This window comes from Cetorhinus maximus, chromosome 3 (assembly GCF_964194155.1).
Source record: "Cetorhinus maximus chromosome 3, sCetMax3.hap1.1, whole genome shotgun sequence".
Classification (NCBI taxonomy): Eukaryota; Metazoa; Chordata; class Chondrichthyes; order Lamniformes; family Cetorhinidae; genus Cetorhinus; species Cetorhinus maximus.
This window is the reverse complement of record NC_135881.1, coordinates 113,695,253-113,717,595: the sequence shown is the minus strand read 5'-3', so window position 1 is coordinate 113,717,595 and position 22,343 is coordinate 113,695,253. Positions and strand designations below refer to the sequence as shown.

Below are 22,343 nucleotides of genomic sequence, written 5' to 3'. Positions count from 1 at the left end.
GAAACCAGGGAACTCCTCCAGACACACTCTCATAGAGTGACATGCACCACTATCCCTCCTCCCTCATTGCTGGGTCCTTCACTGGAATTTTTTAACCTCTTCAAATCTCAATGGAACCCTGGTAGAACCAAATTTCACTCCACTTTACAGGCTCCATTCAAGAATTACGCCAGGTGATGTGCCCAAGCCCAGAGTGGAATTTCTTGCAGAGACTCAGCAGAATACTAACTTCTGTGGCACATGCAGTACTGCAGCACCATGAATCATCTGTAATGGGAGAGAGGCACAATTACTCATTTCTGCTTAACACTGTGCTTGAAAATACTGCTAATAATTCTTAATAATGTCATTGCTCATGAAGTTATAAGAAATCTATGTTCTCTTAGGGGTACACTTAATGCAGCAATTTAAAATATCAGGCAATACCACTCTCAGTAGGAGGGGTGTGTATCCATAGTAAATTTATATAAATGTGGGAATGTGCTGTAGGGTGTACTACTCATGTAAGGGATTTACAGCTGCTAGATGTTTACATGTGCTGAAGGTGACTGTTAGACCACACAAAATAGTGCTAGCTATTTTTTTAGAATCTCCAAGTTTGCAATAGTTTATGCTAGGGTTTGTTAATGCGGAGCTCTTTGCGCTGTGTGTGAGCTCCACTGCCTTCCACTACCTTACTCTGCAATATACAATTCCAGATGCTCAGACCAATTGACCGTAAAATTGCTTTTTATTTCTACCAATGTAACTAGCTGTTGCTCACAGCCACCTCCTGTAAAAAGTTGCTCATTATCAGCTTCCTCTTCTCCTTCTTCAGTGAAAGAAAAACTTCTGGAACCAATTAGGAATGTCTGCTTTTAACTTAATAGACTGATGAGATTTGCACGTGAATGGGATTCTGGTTGGGAAGGGAAGCTCTTTATACTGCATGGTAGGATTGCAATCATTGTACATTCATCGTCCATTAAAGGGGTTATGCTCATTCTTAAACCTCCATTCTTTGTTTGAATCTAGGATACATAAAGTATCAGTGCTCCAGACTTGTTTGGTGTTACTTTAGCATACTGTCACTTAGAGTATTGGATGTTATTACATTGAATATACCGAACCAATTTCTATTAACACTTTTTTAAGAATTCCCAGCCAAGCAAATGGTAAAATCTATTCTTAAACAGTCCTAAAATAACCTGTTTTATAGTTTTGTTTAATATTCAGTAAGCCAATTCTGGTTTAGGAGAAATGAGGGTAGCAGTTATAGTAGCTGTTTGACAATAGTAGTAACAATGTGGTAACTTCCCACGTCATAAATGGAGTGATCTTTTGAACATTAGGTTCTATTTTTTTTCTTCCATTGACTCTTGTTACAAAAAGTCAGCAAGAGTATAACATCCAAATGTTCGTTACCAATGAGTCGAAGAAAATATACCTCGTTTTTAAGGAGTTCAAACAATGTAACGTTTGCAACAATGTTTGTGTTTGAGTAAGTTTGGGAAATGTATTTCTCTCTTAAAAGCCAGAAAATATGAAGTATTTTTTAAATCAACCCTCAAAAAAGCTGATAAATATTTTTATGATGTTTTCTACACAAGTAATATATCATTTGCCATGCCAATGTTACCGCTATTGCAATGTTTATTAAAATAAACTGCCCAGGAGTTGGTGAGGGCCTCAATTTGAGCAGATCCGGAAGCTTCCCATCCTCTGTAACAAGCAGCCCAAATTCCAGTTTGGAGAGAAGGGGACAATTCTTCTCCCTGCCTGAACTGCATGCTACTTAGTGGGGTGCCCCTGGGGAGTACCCAAGCTAAATCAGAAATTCCACAAATTAAGCCCTCCTGAGATCCATTTGTTGGTTGACAGCTGGTTTGACTCTACTGAGGATGGAGTAGAGGCCACAAGTCGAAGATTAACCCCATAGGTGATTACTTGACTTTAAAATCATTTAGGAGCAGTAGATGAATTTACTAATCTTTATTGCTTCCTGGTGTTCCATTGTCAGATAGGTGGATTCACTACAAGTGCTTTTGAAACAATGATAGGTCACATTTAATTTGCCTGTGCAGGTATGGACTGTTCATCTTGATTGTGAAAATCATCTTGTCATGTAGGATGGGATCTATGGGCAGAAATTTTAGGTCAGTGTGCGGGCATGCGCCTGACCCAATTGGACGCAAAATCGCACGGCATGACGTTGGGCGAGCGTCCCGACATCATCCTGCGCCCACGCAATATTGCAGTCGGCAGGCACACGCAAAAGTTGGAAGCACGCCCACCGACAATCAAGAGGCCAATTAGTGCAATTAAAGTTGTAATTGTCTCGGATTTTTCATGGTCCGTCCAACCTCATAGCTGGCGGACGGACAAATCGGCCTTTGTATTTTTCATGAAACCTCACCCAAGGGTGGGATGAAGTTTCCGTTATTAAATTAAAAAAAATAAAAATGTGTGGACAGAATTTTCATCATGTATATGTTCAGGTGACTGATTGTGATGCGTGGACATTTTTTTCCAGATTTTAAAAAACTTTATTTATTGGTTTTAAAGCCTTCAGCTACCTGAGGCAGCTCTCTGCCTCCAGAGGGCTTTCATTCAGTGCTCACCCGCGCCTAAGCTTACGCCAGCGCCTGCCCTCCTCCCGCCCCCACCCCAGCAACGCTGAGCATTTCAACGTGCGCTTCATGCTGGCTGCCCGTTAATTGGCCAGCCAGTGTGAAACCGCGGTCGGGGGCCGATCGCGGGCGGCAATCCATTCCCCGGCCGCTCCAAGGCCCACCGATTGAGCCTGCACGCCAACCTAAAAATCCTGCCCAATGTCAGTATGGCTAAGGGTGGCACAAGTTTCTCTGCACTACACTTCCAATAGGTAGGGGATTAGGAAATTTAGAGCCAGCCTACAAAAGTGGTAAGTAATCCTTGGTCCAATGAGGGATCAGCCTTGTTCCGCATCAAAACTGACACAGGAAACTACAGACCAATGAATTTGATACTCAACATTTGTATGGCTGGAACATGCAAAAAGGCAACAGAATGGCAAAGAAAATCAAACTGAATATGGCAAAAATGCCAAATAAGTTTTTGTCTCAAGTTTTAAGTAACATTTAATCATAAAAGGGGACTAAAGGGTGTTGTGGAGCTCAGTTGTGACACTATTAATTTTACTACCAATATGGTTGCTGCACAGCTGTGCAAACTTGAGGTGAATAAGCCTCAGGGGCTGGAAAAAAATCATCCGAGGAAATAAAGGAGAAAATTGCAGGAACTCTGACACAAGTCTTCCAGAAACCCTTCAATACTGGACAGGTGCTTTGGGACAGGTAAAGTAATTCAGGAAATTATAGACCGGTCAGTTTAGCATCCATTGTGGCTAAAGTTATGAAAATCCTTATGAAAGATAAGACCATGGGAATTGGGTCAAATGGTGGTAGATAAAATTCAGCTTCGAGCAATGCAAGGCGCTTTATTTGGAGACAAAATATCTCAGCAAGAGCATTACTGATGGGAAGAAAATATTGTGTATGGAAAATGAAAGACATGGAGACTTCATGGATAATAATTTGGAAGCTATCTTAACAAGGTACGGTGGCAGTGAGTAAATGATTGCAATAAGTAATTAGTGTGACTGTACCTAGACACTTTGTAAAGTTCTGGTCACCATGGGCAGAATATTACGTTCAGCATGCAGGTGCGTACCCCCCCATGCCTGAACGTAAAATGACACACAATGACGTCGGGCGTGCGTCCTAACATCACCACGCACTCGCGCGATATTTCGTTCGGTGGGCGCGCACCAGAGTCGGTTGTGCGCCTATTAAGGCCATTGACAATCTAATTAAATTCAAACCTACACTGCCAGTCCAACCTTATGGTTGGCGGGCAAGTGAAAAGTCCAAGCGACCTTTACATTTTTTAGGAAACCTCATCTACGAGCAGGATGAGGTTTCCTAAAGCAAATAAATATTAAATACAGAGTCACAAGAGGGGACATGTTTTATTAAACTTTTACTGTCTTTATTAATTTTTTAAACAGCGCCTCAATCTCCCTGAGGCAGCTCCATGCCTCAGGGAGATTGAAGCGTTCTTTCTCGTGCATGTACAAGCTGCGCACGAGGCACGGCTCGGCCTCCTCCCCCCACCCGCCCGCTCAGGCAGCGCTCAGCACTGCCGCTCGCGATCCAGGCAAGGCGGGCTTTAATTGGCCCGTCCACGTGAAATCGCGTAGTGGAGCCGATCGTGGGCGGCGGTCGGCTCCCCAACCATCCCCGCCCCCCCCTGCCTTGCACCCCCGCCAAGGGCAAAATCCTACCCCATGGGTCATTGCAGCTTTTGAGAGGATATGGAAAAAAGCAACCAGGCTGATTGAGGGGATGGAGGGATTGAATTATGAGGATCGATTATGTAAATTGGGAATATTCTCTTTGGAATTGAGAAGATACCAAGCTAATATAATTGTTGTTTCTGGAGTTGACCATGATCAGCTGTTTCACCTTGTCCAGAACCGTAGAAGCAGAGAACACAACGTTTGAATGTGGGGTGCCGGGTGTATAAGTTCAAATGATCATTAGTCAAGAATTCCATTATTGTTTACCAGAAAACAAAACAGATGGACATTAGCCTTTTAGCATCTAGCAGTTCCTGTGTTCCTGATAAACCTGACATCAGGCGAGCAGATAGAGATAATTGAAGAGCTGACCTGTACCATGTAATCATGGTGAAGGTAAATTATCTTGTATTTGCTTTGGACAGATACCAGGAGTCAGCTCAAAAGGAAATCATGTTTGACAAATCAACTAGTTTTTTGAGGGTGTAACTAGCAAGTTAGATAAGGGCGATCGAACCAGTGAATGTAGTATGTTAGGACCATCAAAAGGCATTTGATAAGTCACCACACAAGAGGTTGGTGCACAAGATTAGGCCTCATGGGATTGGGGATAATTTCATAGCTTCAATTGAGGATTGGTTAATGAACAGGAAACAGAGAATAGGAATAAACACACCATTTTCTTGTTGCAGGCTGTAACTAGATGAACGTTGCAAGTTTCAGTGCTTGGGCCTCAGCTATTTATAATCTATATCATTTATCTAAATGAAGGGACCAAGTGTAATGCATCCAAGTTTGCTGACCGTACGAAGCTTGGTGGGAAAGTAAGCTGTGAAGTGGATGCAAAGATGCTGCAAGCAGATATAATTAGGTTAAGTGAATGGGCAAGAAGGTAACAGATGGAGTATAGTGTGGGAAGTGTGAAATTACTCACTTTAGTAGGGAGAATAGAAAAGCAAAATATTTTATGAGAGGGAAGAGATGAGTAAACATTGGTGTTTGGAGGAATTTGGGTGTTTTTGTATTCAGATCACAGAGTAGCTGATAAGCAGTAAGAATAAGAAATTTGGAAGGCATATGGTATTTTAGCCTTTACTGATTCATTGGAGAATATAAGTAAGGGAGCTTTGCTGCAATTGTACAGGGCTTTGATGAGACCATATCTGGAGTAATGTGTACGGTTTTGGTTTCCTTACCTAAGGAAGCATATACTTGCCTTAGAGAGAATGCAATGAAGGCTCAATTGATTGATTACTGGAATGAAAGGGCTTTTTTTAAATTGAATTCATGGGATGTGGGCTTCACTGGCTGGGCCAGCATTTAATGCCCATCCGTAGTTGCCCATGAGAAGGTGGTAGTGAGCTGCCTTCTTGAACAGCTGCAGTCCATGTGGTGTAGGTACACTTACAGTGCTGTTAGGAAGGGAGTTCCAGGATTTTGACCCAGCGACAGTAAAGGAACAGCGATGTATTTCCAAGTCAGGATGGTGAATGACTTGGAGGGGAACCTCCAGGTGGTGGTGTTCCCATCTATCTTCTGCCCATGTCCTTCTAGATTGTAGTAGTCATGGGTTTGGAAGGTGCTGTCTAAGGAGCCTTGCTGAATTCCTGCGGTGCATCTTGTAGATGATACACGCTGCAGCTACTGTGCGTCGTTGGTGGAGGAAGTGAATGTTTGTGGATGTAGTGTCCTTTGAAAAGTGATTGAACAAAACCAACACATAGTCTCAGGAGTTTAGAAGAATGAGAGGTGACCTAATTAAGATGTGTATAATTCTTAGAGGGTTTGACTTAGTTATGGCTTAGAGTTCTTTCCCCTGGCTGGAGAATCGAGAATGAGGGGAGCATAGGGCACGATTTTCAGCACTCTGATAGGGGGACCAAATGGGGGTCCCATGCCCAGGCTCACTGGTGACAAGACTGGGTCACCGATCTTCTGGGAGATGCGCACCTAATTGGTCACTTCCTCACTTACCATCCAATTTAGGACAGCGGGCAGGCTCTTGTTGCTGCAGGCTCAGAGGGCCAGCAGCTCTGGTGCCTCGACAGCCCCACTAGGAGAGGTGGGGCTGCTGTGGCAGGTCGGGGACCACGAGGGTGACTCAACATGGAGTTTCCCACTGAAGAATTGAACATTCAGATAAATAAACTGAGGCCAGTGCTGCCAGACCATCATTGCAGAGAGGGAACCACACCACAGCATAGCCTACAGCTATAGCTGAGGCTATGACCATGCAGCCCAACGGATCCATGCTGGAATGCTTTGCAGGATTCACCTGCTGCTGGGAGGCCAGCAGCCTCCCAACTACAGGCTGCAGCTACATTGGGGGGCCCAGCTACCCTCTGGAAAATCCAAGTGTGTAGGAACAGTGCCCTAAGTTGGCACTTGAATTGGCTACTTCCCAGTGGTGGATGGGTAGCTTTCACCCTCCCCCACCCCCCCAACCGAAGCCACCTTCCTGAAAATGGAGGATGGATCATTGCGATGCAGCAAGAATTTGTTGCCATGCATGCCTCCAAACCTGCCTCTACCTCCATGGCAAAATCCAGTCCATAGGCTCAGGATAAGGGATCGTCCATTTAGGACAAAGATGAGGAGAACTTTCGTCAATCAGAGAGTATCAAATCTTTGGAATTGTCTATACTACAGGGTTGTGGCTGCTCAGTCATCAAATATATGCAAGACTGAGATCTATAGAATCTTGGACATCATCAAGGGATATGGAGAATATTGCTGAAAAGAGACTCGTTGCTGAAGCTTTTTGTCCAGCATCCATCAGGTCAAATGCAAGAATGCCAAATTTAAAATACTCACAACAATTTATACTAACGCTCTTCCTTTCCGCGATGTGCTACTTGAGAAATCTGCTCTTGGCTTCTCCATTATGGTCTATCGCAAACCTACCTTCACCGGTCACTATACACATTGGGATTCATATCACTCCACATTCTGTAAGTTTGGCCTCACCAGCAATCTTGTGACTGGAGCCCGAGCCATTTGCTCATCTTGTAAGCTTGATGCAGAAATAGAGCGAATCAAAATAGAGTGGAATATAGACATTGATCTGTGATGCTGACATAACTAAAGGAGAAGACAATGGCCATCCTGAAAAAAATCATTGTTCGCTGTGTATTGCACAAATTTGCAAATGGGCCAAAGGCTGACATTTTCAGACCTGAAAAGTGCCCGGTCTACCTCAAATTACCCTGGAGAGGCAAAAGATCTCAAAAGCTTGAATAACAGGTCAAGGAAGCCATTTCATGCTGCTACTATGCAGTGGCTTCACAAGTGGTATTTTCCACTAATAGGATGCTGCCATCAGTCCAAAAAGATATCCTGCCAATCATAAAATTGAGCAATGTTGTGTATGAATTTCCATGCTGGTGTGATGCTAGGTAGGTACGCCATACGTCACAGTGTTTGGCTTGTCAAATGAACAGTTCCTTCAGTTGCTTGTAATAGGTAGAGTACAAGCTGTAATGAACCAACCCACACTTGCAAAACTCAAAACAAAGCATCTACTGTTAGATGTGTGATGAAACTTAAAACTCAAAATACTTACTTAAATCAGCAGTCATATCTCGGGAACTACAATTCCCAGCAGGCCTTGGGATATTTGCGCATGTGTTGGCCGGGAGATGGCTGCACATGCACAGTTAGTGTCTTTTTTTACATTCTTTGGGCCGGGAATTGGTCCTACGCAAGCAAAGAGGAACAAACAGTGCGAAGAGCAGGTCAGGTGACCTGGAATCGGAGCACCATCGGAGAGAAGGTGCCCTAGGAAGCAGGACACAGAGAGGGGGACAGGGTGAAGATCCCAAACCAAGAAGGAGTGAGACAGTAAGAGGTCCCAAAAGAAAATCCCAGGCAGGGTCAAAGACAAGGATCAGAGATAGATCCCATTGAGTCAAGATAAACGACAGGAGCAGGGAAAAAGGCTCCAAGTTAAAGAAAGAGCTGCAACGAGCAGACTGGCAACAAAGCAGGCTTAAGAGAAGTCTAGAAGATCCGAGAAGCCAGCAGCAGTTGGTGACTCTGTGCTGCGGGCCATAAGGGCAAAGCTATCCTTTTGGAACAGCGGTGTTCTGCTTGGCATGGCTGAAATCTGAAAGTGTGCTTGGAAGGTGAAGCGTGAATGTACTCGGAGATCCAGAGGAAAGGAATTTCAGAAGGTGAGAATGAAACACTGGAGGTGGATCCTTGTTGAAGATACCTGAGTTGGAGCAACGTTTGGAACGAATTCCAAGGCAAGTTCTTCAAATGTGGAGATTGGAAACCCTCGTGAGAAAGACAGAGTTTCAGTGAGACCGGTTGACTCACGATGTGACAAGCACCTGAGTGGGTTGTTGAGAAATCCATAGGGAAGAATTTTCCCATCAGTGAGCAGGAGCGGGGCCCACTCACCGACGCGTAAAATGATGCACAATGATGTCAGGTGGGCGTCCCGACGTCACTGCGCGTCATTTAGATTTTCAGTTCGGCGGGTGCGCAGCCGAGTCGGCTGTGCGCCTGCTGAACTGTCAAAGGCCTATTAAGGCCATTTAAAACCTAATTAATTCAATTTAATGAGCTGCCCATCCAACCTTAAGGTTGGCGGGCAGGCGAAGAGCCCAAGCGGCCTTCGCGTTTTTCACGAAACCTCATCTACGGGCGGGATGAGGTTTCATGAATTGTTTTAAAAATCTATTAAAAATTTATACATTTATTCTTTGATATGTCCCAGCTCATGTGATAGTGTCATATGATGAGGGGGCGTGTTTTAAAAGTGTTAAAAACCTCTATTTAAAACTTTAGCACTGAAACAAATCTCCCTGAGGCACCTCCGTGCCTTGGGGAGATCTCTGTGCTCTTTTGCGTGCATGCGTGAAAGAGCACAGGAACATCTCAGGGAACCGCACCCCCCCCCCGCCCCACCCGCACAGGGAGCACTCAGTGCTTCCGGGCGAGTGTCACACTGGGCGGGCCTTAATTGGCCCGCCCATGTTAAATGGCGGTGTGTCCCCGATTGGGGGCGTCGATCGGGTTCACACCCATCCCCACATAACCCCCCGGGGCGAAATTTCTGGCCATAGAATCTCCTTTGGTCACATCTTTGTGAGTGCGTCTGACCACCGTTTGTCTGTTAATTCACATGTACTGCAAAATTACCCTGAATATTAGAGTGTAAGATAGTTATTGTAAATTGTTCATCTGTCTGACTTTGTATATGCCTGTAAAGACATAGCTTGGCTGAAGGAATAGTGAATATTTGAATCATATTCTTGTGTTCGTATTGAGATCTTTCCAACTTTTTTTCTTGTGTAATATAGTTTATTTTTCCTACCTAATAAATGTTTTATTATTTGTGTTTAAAGCTCATCAGCAGACCCCTGTAAATTTGTTCAATCACTTTCCTCCACTGTTCCAAAAATTGTTTGGATCTATCAAGCCAGGTTCCCCTCGGGAACCTGATTGGTCCAGTAGGAACATCAGCTGGGATTGTAACAGATGTGATTCCACGATTCAGCAGCACTAACTGAATAAACTGGAGTGCACTAATAGCTACACTAACAAGCAATTTAAAATAACCAGTCAAGCTCATAACTTGGCTCATTTACGCTTGCTGGAAGCAACATTCATTCAGGTACAGGGACCCGTTCTCTGCAAACAAAAGGAATATGTTCACGCCTGGAGCCTTACTTGAATTACCCAGGAGCTCGGGGAGCCTATAGTTTCCTGTTGCTTTCTCCATGACAATCCCTCGGCCAATCAGCTTTGACTTGGCAACCAATCAGTACCCTTTTCTCCTGTAGTTATTACGATCATTTGAAATTTGGCATTCTTGTGTTTATCCTAATGAGGGCAAGGTGAAAAGCTTCAGCAACATGTCTCTCTTTTCAGCAATATTCAAGTCCTGTACCACCAAGCAACTGTTTGGATATGGTGATAGGATAGGAAAAGGAATTTGAGTTAGAAGTTCGGTCATGACCATATTTAAAGCTGGAGCAGGTTTGAGTGGAGTGCAGGGTCCACTCCAGCTTTTATTCCTAATGTTCTTAATAATAAATCATAAACTTAGGCCTGAGTTTTCACTAGAATGGAGGGCAAAATGGCAGACATGCCTGGAAATCGGTAGTCGTGCCCCCAAACACAGCAACTACCATTTTCACAGAGACGGGAATGGGCCCAGGTCAGGATTTGCACATCTGTGTTTCACAGTGGCAGCTGCCTATATAAATCAGCAGCTGCCTCCACTGAAGTCAGATTTTGGTCTCAATATCTGAAATGTGATGTGTGTAGCATAAACCTGGTAGGAGCAAGTCTGAACTTTGTGCATTTCTTTGGATACCCCTTTGGAGAGGCACAGATACCCCTGTGGAATTTGCTTTTGCCTGTCTTAGGTGACCCAGAATTTTATACTACAACTCCCTCAAAGTTTACTATCCTATTTTTTAACAAGAACATGAAACTATGGGCAGAATTTTCCTTGCCCACCGGCGTTGGGCATGTTCGGTGGCATGAGCAGACAATATAGCGAGAAGGCCAAAAATAGGCTTCACAACATCGTGAAACCAGTTTGCAATCATCTGCTCAGCCCTGGTGAACAATGGAGAAGAGAACGACCGAGGCGCCTGGCTGCGCAGAGGGAGGAGCAGCAACCTCAGGAAGAAGGGGCGGCTGGGGCTCCTGCACATGCCACTGAAGAGCCACAGTGAGCCATCCCTGGTCGGCGTCAAGCGACACCTGGGGTCTATAGGTACCGCCTTCATTCCTGCAGATGACCGAGAACCAGTGTCGCTGAAAACTGAGCAAGCCTAGGGAATTAGTCGGTCACATCTGCCAATTACAGCAGGATTTAGTGCCACATGGACATGGAGGGCATCCACTGCCAGTGGCTGTGAAAGTGACCGTGGCTCTCAATTTTTATGCCAGTGGCTTCTTTCAGGGCTCCACAGGTGACTTCTGTGGGATATCACAAACTTCCACCCACAAATGCATCCATGAGGTCACAGATACCATCTTTGCGAGGGCACACAGCTTTGTGCATTTTGCCTGGAACCAGGAGAGCCAAGATGCAAGAGTGATTGGATTTGCCCACAGCTCAGGTTTCTCCCAGGTTCAGGGTGCCATTGACTGCACTCATGTAGTGCTCAGATCTCTGTCGCAACACGCGGTCAGCTATGTCAACTGCAAGAGATTCCAATTGTTGAATGTGCAGCAGCTGTGCGACCACCACAAGCACATCCTGCAGCTCTGTGCACATGATTTCCAGGGAGTGTCCACAACTCCTACATTCTCAGTCGGTCACAGATCCCTGATGTCTTCCAGGGTCCACAGAGGCTGCAGGGTTGGCTCCTTGCGGGCAAGGGCTACCCGCAGAGGACGTGGCTGATGACACCCATGTGGCGGCCTCAGACTGCAGCAGAGCAAAGGTATAATGAGGCTCATGCAGCAGGTCACAACTTGGTGGAGCAGACCATCGGGATGCTGAAAATGAGTTTCCGGTGTCTGGACTGGTCAACTGGAGACCTGCAATACAGTCCACAGAGGGTGTCACGCATCATCGTTACCTGCTGCACCCTTTACACCTGGCGCTGCAACGCGGAGAGGAGCTGGCTGAGGAGGAGATGCAGGAACTGGAGCTCTCCTGCAATGAGGAGGACGTTGATGGGGATGAGAGTGAGGTGTTCCTTGTAGGCGGCGCTGCCGGCGATAAGGTCCTCACACGGGCCAGATGAGGCAGGTGCGCCCGTGAGGCCCTCATAGCTGGTAGATTTGTGGAGGATGATGATGACATGCAGTGAGGAGACACCATAGATCCTCACATTGCATCTATGAACGTTTGACTCCAGTCTGGCTTATGGCAACACACATACCCTCTGTGATAATGCTCCTGTCATGGAGATGCAGTGGAGGCCCTAATAGTCACTTGATTGCAGGAGGACGATGACGACATGCAGTGAGGACACTCCGTAGGTCTTCACATATATCTTCTGAGAATGTCTGACTCCTGTCTGGCCGAGTACTGTTCGCTTGCGCTCTACGATCAGGGTCATATCATAGAGACGCAGCCATGAAACCTTGAAAGCATCTGATCCTTTATCAGCCTTCAGCACCTGAGCCCTTCAGGAGCACAGCGTCACTGGTCACAGATGCTGAAGAAATGGAGCTCAGCCCCACCTTAAAGGTGCTGAGAGCAGCTTTCTACAGAGAGAATGACAGAACTCTGTGACACCTGCCCATGACATTCTGGCAGCAATGACAAGCACCATCGAGGTGCAGGCATTAGTAATATGGCCAGGGAGTGTGGGGCTAGACCATCACTTTGGTCTGAAGGCTGCACAAAGCACAGGGAAGCGGCCCTGGACTGAGACACCTGCCTTTATCTTGTGCAGGAACCAAGGTTTCACATCTGAGTGACACAAACACTGCTCATCAGATCAAGGATCCATAGGCAGGGAGACATTCTGTGTTGCATTTCTGTAACTCCCTTTTTACAACTACTGATTCTACTCAACTCCAACTCCTGTTCTTCCCCTCCTCAAGTCACGGTGCTGGGGATTCAATCTCAAACAGTATTCTTGGCCTTAGGAAAGATGTCTGAGGCATGAGGGCTTTCTTCTGTACCTAGAAGGACACCATCATATGCAGAATAGAACAACAGTTTAGCAGCATTGCTGTCAGCATAGCTGAGATGCAGAGTACAGGTTGCAGGATGACTGAACTCAAGGGCAACAAAGACTTTTCAATGAAAGACTGAGCCAAAAGGGAAGACTGAAGAGAATAGACATTTGGACCTCTTGACACTAGAAGAGAAGAACTCAGGAAACTCTGAGGAACTTTTTGCTCCCTGGAAGAGAGCCACATTTCTCTCTGTATGAGCTTGCTGCTCCACTATGAACTGTTGAGGATGTGGAGACAAGACAGCTTGATCTTCTGTAATGAGATAGAGTTCCTGTAGACAATCATCTCAGGGACAAGATTGCTGTGCAGGATTTTGCAGCTTCAGAGTTGCTAAAGATTCTGCTTCAGCTTCTGTGTTGTCCACCAGCTCTGAAGAGAAGAGGACGTTCGGCTGGGACTGAAGTATGGCTACCAATTGACTTTCACCCTGGGAAGGTACCAGCTCTTTAGCAATGTCATCCTCTGTGGACTCTAACCTGGACTCAGGCAATGCACTCTCTATGAGAGACTCTTCATGGACAACAGGAGATAAAGTAAGCAATACATCAGCAGATTCAGCGGGACTAAGATCTGAATGCTGCTCAGCCACTAAAAGCACAGCTGATCCTTCCAAAAAAAACAACAGAGACAACATAAGGTGCATCCATCAAGGGGAAAGATGAATCATTCTCTAGGAACTCAATCTCTAAGAGATCACTCAGTACTGCAAGGGATTCTTCCTCATCACTCTCTAGGAAGAGCCAATTCAGGTCCAACAGGAATCCATGGGGATGGTCACCGTCTGCTGCAGTGCCTTCAGTATCCACCACCTCCGGCCTTACTTCATGAATAACTCAGAGATTCATAACTTCACTCTCTGCCTGGAGTCTAGTGGATGGTGTCTCTGTGAAAGAAAGGAACTTACTGCTGAGTTTCTAAACTTTCTTAGCTCCTGAAGGCTAAATTTCCACTACATCCAAATAAGAGGTTAAAGATTCTTGCATGAAAGACAGTGGCTGGAATTGTATGGCCCGGTCGGGGTGGGGCCGTGAAATATGATGAGCCATTCTAAACTCCATTGACTTTGGCGGGAATGTAAAATCCCGCTGGCTCAAAATTCAGCCAGTGAGTCGTTGAAATGATGGGCATCATCTGTTTTTTTCTAAGATTCCTAGAAGTATGCCAACATCATCACTCAATACAGATCTATGTTGATTGTGAAGAACGTAGAAGGAATAAACAATCTGTCACCCCTTGTAGCTAAGAGGAGAAATAACCTTGCTTTCAATTGGCATGTCTATGCCACCCGGACCTTGTTACTTGATGTTTTTCTGGTCTCGCCCCTTCGGGCATAAACTTTGGATTTCCAGCATCCGCAGTAGCTTTTAGCTTTTTGTTTTTATAAACTTTGCTGGGGTGTCCGGTTTTCCTGGGCAGCAGCACAACCTGAATGTTGGGCAGGATCCCACCCTGGGCTATGGTGACCCCTCCCGGAAGCTTGTTGAGCTCCTCGTCGTTGCGGATGGCGAGCTGCAGGTGGCAGGGGATGATGCGGGTCTTCTTGTTGTCCCCGGGCCGCGTTGCCGGCCAGCTTGAGGATCTCGGCCGTCAGGTACTCGAGGACAGCGGCCAGATAGACGGGGGCTCCGGCCCCGACCCGCTCAGCATAGTGACCCTTGCGCAGCAGCCGGTGGATACAGCCGACGGGGAACTGGAGCCCGGCTCTGGAGGAGCAGGTCTTGGCCTTGGCGTGCCCTTCGCCTCCGGTTTTACCGCGACCAGACATCTCTCCCTCAGAATGATCTTCTCCGACCGATGAAGGGTCACCGGCTGAAGCCAATCAAGGCCATCTGCTAATATGTTAACAGCAGCTCCAGTATGCATTTTAAAAGTAGTATTGAAGCCTTGAACTTGGACTGTAACTGACCAATAGTCTGGATTAAGACTATCTACTTCCCGTAGGAATTCTATAGGATCATCATTTTCTGGACTTCCTATTTCTCGGAAGGAATGTGTTTCATAAATATCTGCTGGTCCGCATCTTAAAATTGCTGGATTTGCAGAAATGCTTGAAACGTCTAGTTTTGCCGCACAGGATGCATTCTGCGCCCCCTGCTGGGCAGTCTTGGCGTCTAAGCTGGGTTTTCGTGCCACAATGCAAGCATTTCAAAATGGCTGCTGGCGTGGAGTTTCCCACATTTCTGGTTTGTTTGGCAAGATTTTGTACGTGTGGGGCCATTCTCCATGGGCCTACTCAATATCCGGAGCCATTTGAAGCCTTGGAGCCGCCACGCATTATAGCCTGATTCGTCACTTGTTTGGAACGTATCACACATTGAACCCTGCTCGATAACGGGGTTTCTGTGGCATATTAGAAAGGGTATCAAAGGCTTTAATAATGGAATCAAAGTTGGTGGTGAGCTTCTGCAGACCCTGAAATGAAGAACATTGTCTGCTGCTGATCCTTATGCATATAAAAAGAGACTAACTTGAAGTTTTGGCTCTTTTCCATGAAGACCTGACACTGCTCGGAGAAAATGGTGCTTCCATAATCCCACATGTGGCCACTCTGCAGGCCCCTGGAGCAGTCATATGGATAGGGCAAGGGCAAGGACTTACCTCTCTCCAGTGTGCCTCCTTCTACCACAGAGCTGCCTCAGGGAGATGAAATTTTAAGAACTAAAATAAAGAATTCTAAATTGTTAAAAAACATGTCCCCTCATGTGACTCTGTCACATGAGCAGGGACTAGTTATTAATGAAATGTTAACATTTTTAAAAAATTTATAGCTTTTGGAAACCTCATTCCCGCCTGTGGTTGAGGTTTCCTAAAAAATCCAAAGGCCACTTGGCCTTTTTGCCTGCCCGCCAACCGTAAGGTTGGACGGCAGCAAATAATTTCATTCAGCTGGGACTTTAATGGACTTAATGGACCTGTTAATTGTGCACTGCCGATTCCCACGCGTGCCTGCCGACTGAAATATCATGCATCATTTTACACTTGTTTGGGTCGGGTGCACGGCCGCCTGACGAGCTAAAAATTCTGGCCCAGGTGTGGGATTTGGTTAGTAGACAGACTGTGGACATACTCTAGTATCTGCTTAATACTTGTTTATTAATACTACTTTTAAACAGGTTACAGAGTAGGCATCCTTGATGCTCCCAGGCATCATTCCAATCTCTCTCTCTCAAGTCTAACACATGACTGACATTAGTGGTACATCATCATCTAAGTCATATATTAGCATATCCCCTCTGTTAACCCTTTACACTACAACCTATTACCTCAAGATAATGGTTATCCATAGATGGATGCAATAAGTTAATTATTTTGGAAGCATTTACAAGGAAATGAAAATTATTCCTTAGCTGATATCATTGAAGCACAGGGTGGGCAAGGTCTATTGATTCAAAGCCCAGTAAATGTAATATTTACAGATAATTATTTTGGCTATAAATAATAGCTACCAAGGCCATAAATATTCCATCAGTTTCCTTATCCTTCAAGACTCCTGTGTACATTACAATACAGCAGTATTCCTTCCTTATTGTTTGTATGAGGAAAGGCAAAAAAAGGACAGAACAGAACAATTTGACGGGCCAACAACGAAGTGTAAGGGAATGGACAGTAACCATTGTTGGTTATTTGTGCAATGTCATTGAATGTTTGATCATTTGTGCTCAGCATGTTGACTTAGAATTAATAAAGGTCATATTTGACTGTACTATGTCCCTCACATGGGTGCCATTTTAGTCCTATGCATAGTTGCTGTGAGGTCCCCTTATTAAAATGCATGTTGGCTGATAGAGCAACTCAGTATTGATAAAGAATTCACGAATCTAGAACGAGGGGCACAGTTTCAAAATAAGGGGTCTCTCATTTTAGATGGAGATGAGGAGGAAATTCTTCTCTCAGACAGCCATTAGTGTTTTGAATTATCTTCCTCAGAGAGCAGTGGAGGCTGGGTCATTGAATATATTCAAGGCTGGGTTAGGCAGATTTTTGATTAACAAGAGAGTCAAGGGTTATAAGGATTAGGCAGGAAAGTGGAGTTAATTAAAGCCATAATCAGATCAGCCGTTATAATATTGAATGGTGGAGCAGGCTTGAGGGACCAAATGGCCTACTCCTGCTCCTATTTCTCATGTTCTTACTTCCACTTTATGGAAATCTTCATTGCTCACTCTTGTAAACAAAATAATTTTCTTTTTATTTAGATTATTGAAAGTTCATATTTCCTCTTTATTCTCCTACTGGATTCAATGCCCTTCATACGTAATAGGAAACAAGTTTTGGTATTGTTATGGACAGTGTAGAGATGAAAACCTGAGCTCCTTTATTTTCTTGCCGTCTGTCTGTAAGCAGAGGTGTTTTAATTTTTGAGATAGGCTGTGGCATGCTTCCGCAAACCCTCAGTTTGTGAGGTTAGTTTTTAAAGTGAATTGCTTCTTATTCCCTTTGTGGTTAAATCAGAAGCATTGTTTATTCAAATATTCATACCCGGGGATGGACACAACTTCATGTACACACACACAAGCACACAATAAGAAGATAGGAAAGAGGAATGTTTGCACTATGAATAACGTAAAGAAAAAGAACCAGAGAAATGGATATCCATTTATGTGATTGCCAAAGTTCAGAAAGTTAGAGTCCAGTGAGAGTTCCTTCATGGAGGAGTTACAGTTCAGGCCGGTTCGGCTAGTTGAAGCAGGAGTTACAGAATTCCTTTAAAGTTGATGGTGATGCAGCGAGATGAGGTTGGTATACAGAGTCTGCTCAGCAGGCGATGGCAGGAATATTCCAGAGAAACAGGCTTCAAGGAGGCTTAGGTTTGATGCAAACTGTTGGTCAGTCTGGAGTCCTGCTGTGGTGTTTGCAGGCTGAAGGTTAAACAGCAGACTGAGTTTTGAGTTTAGAAATGTAATATTAAAACTTTGCAAAGGCCAGAAACTTAGGTCCTGTGATGTTGCCCGTTAATAAGTGAGTTGCAGGCTAACAAGCAATTCCTATGCCTCTGGTCAAAATCCATTGTTCACCTTAGGAGATAGGTGGTAGCTCTGCAGGTATTATGGCTCTCCCTTTGTTAAAGGACAGGCTAGAGACAGATCATTTGCTGGTCCCTGGTTTTGTTGATTACAGTGTGTCCTCACAATGAGAGGTGTGAAATTCCACAAGGATGAGGGTTAAGCTTTAGTTCTGTAACTGCTGTTAGAAATTTCCAGAAAGTGTCCTTGTGAATCATGTGAACTGTAGCAGCCATGTTTTGGTTTAGCAAAGTATACTTTTTAAATAAGCAAAAAAGTAAGATTTTGTTTAAACAGTTTACGATCTCTTTCATGTCTTAGGGACATGACGTTATCCTTTCGTTGCCGCTGTCAACACTGTTGCAGAATAAATTAACCAAATATGCACTCGGAGTGGAACAAGTTACTTTTTCATTTGCAGGAAAGGCAACTGGCTGAGCGCAAGTGACCTAACAAGCAGGTTCAAGTAATAGATAGGCCTGGGATCAAAATTAATGGCCTGCTTGGTAAAAATGTGGCGCGTAATTTTGTTTTAACCAAGCCAGCAGGAATTGGTGCAAATTTAAGCAGAGTGAGGTTGGATGATTGGGTCACAGTCACCACTGAATGAACAGTTTCATATTTCTATCTTAAAAACCTTAGAGGTAATTTTAACCAAGCTTACCCAGGAAGACTGACATAATTGCCCAGATCTTCCGTGAAGTGGCAATCATTATCAGATTGCCGATCTGCTCAAACTTTTCCATGCCCCGACCCTGCTCCACATTTCTCCAAGCCTGGCTTCTCCAGAAATGCAGGGCGCAGCATCCCTCGAAGAACTCCAACGCAGCACTGAATGGTCGGCATAGGGCAGACAAGACACGCCACCTTCCTATGGCACTAGCTGCCGAATTTTACATGCCTCTAGTGGGCATATTTCACGTGGCAAGGGCATGTAAAATGGGGTGGGTGCCCATCCACCTTCCCACCCATTCCTGAACTTTCCCTCATAATATGGGGAGTGGACGGGTGATGAAATTAGCTTAGGCTTGTTATCAAATGACCCTGATAATATGCTGCCCATGCCTTAAAATGCTTGGCATGGGCAGCAGAGCAAGGGCAGGAAGCCCGTTTTTTAAATTTAAATGTTTAAAGGGTGAGAAGGAAGGGGGTTGTCACTCTTCGGGGACTGCCCTTGGATGATCGTGGGGCAGCCCCCACTTAGGTTGAAACCTCTCTTCCTTCCCACTTTCCACTCGTTCCCTCCCTTAAACCGTCCTCCTCCACTTGCACCCCCCCCCAATCTACCCAAACCCTCCCTGCCCAAGACAGCAGGCTTACCTGCTCCAGGGATCCATGGGTCTTGATCTTCCTCTTCTCCTGTAGTCCACTCCTGTGCCACAGATGCCTTCCTGGTGCTGCTAGGACTGATGGAGCTGCCGGCCAGTCAGATGAGCCAGCAGTTCCAGAGGGCTGGTGGAAGTGCCACTCAGCCCTTGTTAATCAGCCCCACAGTGCTTTATGGCTGCGGGGTGGGTTGGCATGGAGCATGTCTGGTAAGTTTAAATGACCAGTGTGAATGTTTGTGAATGGATGAGTGGATAGGTGGTTAAGGTAAGTGAGTAGGGTGGCAGTTGGGTGAGGTGGCAGTTTGTTTAGAGTGCCAGGTGGTAAGTTTTTTCCTTTATTCTCCCATGGGATGTGGATGTCACTGGCAAGGCTAGCATTTGTAGCCCATCCCTAATTGCCCTTGAACTGAGTGACATGTTAGGCCTTTCAGTGGGTAGTTAAGAGTCAACCATATTGCTGTGGGTCTGGGGTCACATCTGGCCAGACCAGATAAGGATGGCAAATTTCCTCCCCTAAAGGACATTGGTGAACCAGATGGGTTTTTACAGCAACCGATCATAGTTTCATGGTCACCATTACAGAGCCTAGCTTTATATTCCAGATTTTATTATTTGAATTCAAATTCCACTAACTGCCATGGTGGGATTCGAATCCACATCCCCAAGCATGGGCCACTGGATTTCTAGTCCAGTGGCATTACCACTATGCTGCCACCTCCCCAGGGAGGTGGGTAAGGTAGGTAGGTAAGGGATAGGGTGATAGGCGGGTAGCTTGGTAAGTGGGCAAGGTGGTAGGTGGGTAGGGTGGCAGGTGGGTGAGGTGGTAGGTGGATAGGGTGGTAAGTGGGTCAGGTGGCAGCTGGGTGAGGTGGGTAGGTTGGTGAGTGGGTATATAGGGTGGGGGTAGTTGGAGGACCCAGAGGAAGTTGTTGGGGGTGGTGGGGTGGTGGTGTAAGTGTAAGTAACTGGCGTTCAGTTCATTAGTTACCTAGGATTACCTAGGATTTTTCTGGCTAACATTCCCTGGGTAACTATCCAGGTAAGAAAGTTGGAACTGTCTGGAGTCTCTGACTCAACTCAGAGTTGGAGACTTTTTTCGAGGGGAGTAAGGGAATTGCCCATCATAAGTTCAAGCTTCCCAGGCAATTCCCACAGAGGTCAGCACGCCCGAATGTCCACAAGGTCCCGAAGTGCATCTTGGGTCATAGGTCCAATCTCCAATGATCCAGAGACCAGAAAAAATGGGCCAGTCAGATCAAACTGAAGTCAATGGGCATTATCTTTCTGCCACACTCACATTTCTTTCTGACTTCTCTTTATAGTACAACAAACACAAATAGTTAATTGAATGAGCAGAGAGTCCCTCTAGGAATTGAAAATGCTGTAGCCCAGTTATTGCAGCCTTTGAATTGAGTTTTACACTGAAAGGAAAAGACAGGATCCTGATCTATCCTGAGAATAGAACATAAATTATGAAAGAATTTATCCAGTGTTTACTAAACAGCAATTAATCATGGTGGTCTTAAAACAAATAAGCTTTCTTTCTTAAAAGGAGATGGCTCAATTTAGCAACTGACGACTGGTCTATACCCCAGCTCCATTTACTCAGACCAGCATTCCTCGATAGCCTTACTATAGGAAATCTATCAGTTTCAGACTTGCAAATTTTAATTGGCCCCCCAGCATCCAGAGCCTTTTGGAGGAAAGATTCCAGATTACCACTAGTCTTTTCGTGAAAAAGTGCATTCTGATTTTACTCTTTAATGGCCTTGCGTTAATTTTAAGATAGTGCCCCTGCGTTCTGGATTCCCCTGCCAAAATGCAGTAGTTCAACTTATATAGCATCTTCCATGATCTCAGGATGTCCCATACTGCTTCACAGCCAAGTAACTACTTTCACATGTGGTCACTGTTGTAATGGAGGAAGTGTGACAGCCAATTTGCACAAGCGATGTCTCAGAAGCAGAAATGTGATAATTGCCCGATAATCCTGTTTTAGCAGTGTAGGTTGAAGATTACATTTTGACCAGGACATCAGAAAGAACTTCCCTGCTTCTCTTTGAAATAGTGTCGCAGGATCTTTTATGTCCACCTGAGAGGGCAGGTGAGGGTCTCATTTTTATGCCTCATCTGAAAGTTAGCACCTCTGATAGTGCAGCACTGCCTCAGTACTGCACTGGAATGTCAGCATGGATTTTGTTTTTGTGTGTCCAGAGGAGAGAAAGCATCCATCTAAGCCCCTGCTGACACCAGTGTAAACAGTTCCTCTACTTCAATACTATGATTCTCTTTATGACTTTAAACAGTACAATTAGATTACTCCTCAACCTTCTGAACTCAAGTGAATGCAAACCAAATTTAAGCAACCTGTCCTCAACATTTAACCCTTTAAACCTTGGCTTAACTCTGGTGAATTTGCACTTCACTCCCTCGTGGCCAAAATATTATTTCTCAGATTTTGTGGATGTCTTGTTTTTTGTTTCAAAGTTGCACACAGGCTGTCGACATTGTAGCTGAGCTAACTTTATTGATAGCACATTTTCCTAACATAAACACATATCTGCAGTAACTGAATTCTATTCCAACATGTGCTATCTGACCTTCAACTCCCAGGTCAGGTGACCCCATATTTAGCACAGAGTACCATATAGACCTAATACTGGAGTCCACTACCATAATCAACTATTATCATGACAGTGGAGGGAAGGGAGAAGAGTCAGAGAAGACACTCATTGAGTATCTTGTAGTTTCCCAACAGCAGCCAGCCATTCCACAATTAACCACTGAGAAACTAGCCTATTCAATTAGTCTTAGCTCCTATCAGCAAGACCAGATCCTGGCAAGCAAGTACTCCTGCTTTATAAATATGTACATTGCATTTGGCACAAATGTAACAGGACTGCCAGGAATTGGGATGCATGGTTTTATCCTGTGACATCCACGTGGATGGGGGCAGATGCAAAAAAATGCCCACCTTCAATTTGGCAGCAAAGTGCTGGTGTAATTAGGTTATGCTTTGATTTCCATGGT

The 22,343-nt window shown here is 45.0% G+C and overlaps 1 protein-coding gene and 1 pseudogene across 1 annotated transcript in view; one reads left to right on the top strand and one right to left on the bottom strand.

Annotated features, from left to right (window-relative positions):
• The window catches only part of agmo (alkylglycerol monooxygenase), a 497,656-nt gene that overhangs the window by 388,648 nt on the left and 86,665 nt on the right, over positions 1-22,343 (top strand). The window lies entirely within an intron of this gene.
• LOC144672277 (histone H2A-like) lies at positions 12,845-14,747 on the bottom strand (annotated as a pseudogene).